The sequence below is a fragment of the Protopterus annectens genome, chromosome 1.part1 (genome assembly GCF_019279795.1).
Source record: "Protopterus annectens isolate FY-2018-M chromosome 1.part1, PAN1.0, whole genome shotgun sequence".
NCBI classification, from domain to species: domain Eukaryota; kingdom Metazoa; phylum Chordata; order Ceratodontiformes; family Protopteridae; genus Protopterus; species Protopterus annectens.
Window position 1 is genome coordinate 991,447,987 of NC_056726.1, and position 2,178 is coordinate 991,450,164.

Genomic DNA, 2,178 nt, shown 5'->3' on the forward strand with positions numbered 1-2,178 from the left:
CCTTGGCAAACCCAAACTGATTTGGGTCCAATGTTTGTACGTTACCAATGTCGTCGTTATTATATCTATGATTATTCTCTCCAAAGCTTTGAATATCAGGCTAGTCAGGCTTATGGGTCAATAATTGCCCAGGTTTGTGGATGGCCTGCCCTTGTGCAGTTGGATAACCATTGCAGTCTTCTATTCCTTTGGCATGAAGCCTGTTTAGAGGCTGTGTTTAAATAGTGAATCTACTGGACCAGATAGTTCATGTGTCACAATTTTAAGGCGGCATCCCGGAGTATTATTGGGACCCATCTGTACAGTGTTCTTAGCTTTAGGGCACACCTTGACAACCTGTTCTTTCTACTGAATGTTAAGGGAGATGTGGATGTGGGTATTTCCTGAGGTGCATCCAGCAGGGAGAAGGGGGATAAAACTGTAGCTAAATTTGTCAGCCAGGAGGTTTGCCATAACTTCTGGCTCTGTATAGGTGTTACCATTTACAATTAATCTGGTACATTGCTCTGTATTGCCTTTGAGGTTATGCACATAGCTGAAGAAAGGTTTGTGAATTTCATTGGCCTGGAAGGCTACTTTTACCTCATATTTGGCTAGTTAAACTTGATTAGCCCCCTAAGTTGCTTGTTTAAGTTGATGTGGTATTTTAACCTTGCTGGGCCTTGCATCTTCTAATTTTTTCATAGGTTCATAACTTGTTTCATAGGTTAGCACTAGGCTATCAGCCCTAGGACCTAGCCTAGCCATAACAATTCCCTGGCTATTTCTTCCCACAGTATTTACTTCCCTGGATCCCTGTCTAGCAAGGCGACTGACATGCTCAACTGGGTGAATTTCCTATCACCCATCCAGTCGCCATGGTTCCTTTTTAAGAGGGCCAAAGAGGCACTCTGCTTGACATGTATAGGGAGTCTATTCCAGAGTCTGGGGTGTCTCTGGGTCAGGAACCTATCCCTCCAGTATGTTTTCTTCATTGTGATGACAAGGTTTAGATCCCTGAATTTCCATGAATTTTTTTCTTTAGTTATACAGCCTACTGATGGTGGGACTTCAGCAGTGCAGCTTCTTTTGAGGGTTGATCTTCTGCTAAATCTGGGTCAGTACAGTCTATGTAGCTGTTAATACGAATTTGTGTGTAATTCTTGCACAACAGCCATGCTAATCCTTTCTGTATTGTTCCAGTTTTAATATAGGTGCTGCAAAAGTATTGTATGGTTAAGGATTTTTGTAGGTTTTCTTTTACTGTATTTTTAGTGTCAAATGATCAGAGAAGTCAAGTGTTTGCTTTTTGCAATGTATTTCCTGTGGGTTTGAGTGTTTTGTTCAGCATTTTGAGTGCATTATGATGTGTTTAAAATTTGAACTGTCGGTATTTTGTCTGCATTTTGACTGTTTGCATTTTTAACCATAATCCTCTGTGTGTGTGTGTGTGTGTGTGTGTGTGTGTGTGTGTGTGTGTGTGTGTGTGTGTGTGTGTGTGTGTGTGTGTGTGTGTGTGTATCTATATATGGTTCCACTTTATAATCTAGAAGTACTGAAATCTCGAATTTCAGTATCTCAAGACCATAAAGTCAAATCCACAAAACACCGACAGCTCAAAACCACGAAACGTCAAATCGCAAACACAAACCATACACCACACCACACATACACAATATCCACACTACAAAAAAAAAAAAAAAAAAAACACAAACATAACACTACACATCTACAAACCTACACTACATATAAGCAGGGGGCAAGCTCCCCTGGACCCCTCATATGGGGGGCTGACCTCCCCCACCCCCCTACTTATATATACTAACTCTGAGAACATACAAACAGAAAAAGACAGTAAACTCACACCCATTCTACAGTCCCTCGCACGCACACACACACACACACACACACACACACACACACACACACACACACACACACACACACACACCACCACATCCAACACTTAAACACTCATACTTTTACCTGCCTACCCTAATCCACAAGTACAACTTACAAACACACTCACATACACTCAAACACCTACCCAAAACCCTTACAAAACACTCACTTACCTTAAATTCCACCTAAATCCACACACTACACCGGACACCATCCATACAATACACTACACATCATGTAACGTAAAGCCATAACCGCAAATTCGACTTAGTTGGAGTCGCGATTATGCACTTTTAC

The 2,178-nt window shown here is 41.5% G+C and overlaps 1 non-coding gene across 1 annotated transcript; it reads right to left on the reverse strand.

The window, feature by feature from the left end:
* Positions 1 to 1,103: 1,103 nt before the first annotated feature.
* Positions 1,104 to 1,208, reverse strand: LOC122817343. The gene has a single exon (XR_006367214.1). It is a non-coding gene; the product is annotated as a U6 spliceosomal RNA (small nuclear RNA).
* Between the last annotated feature and the right edge of the window lie 970 nt (positions 1,209 to 2,178).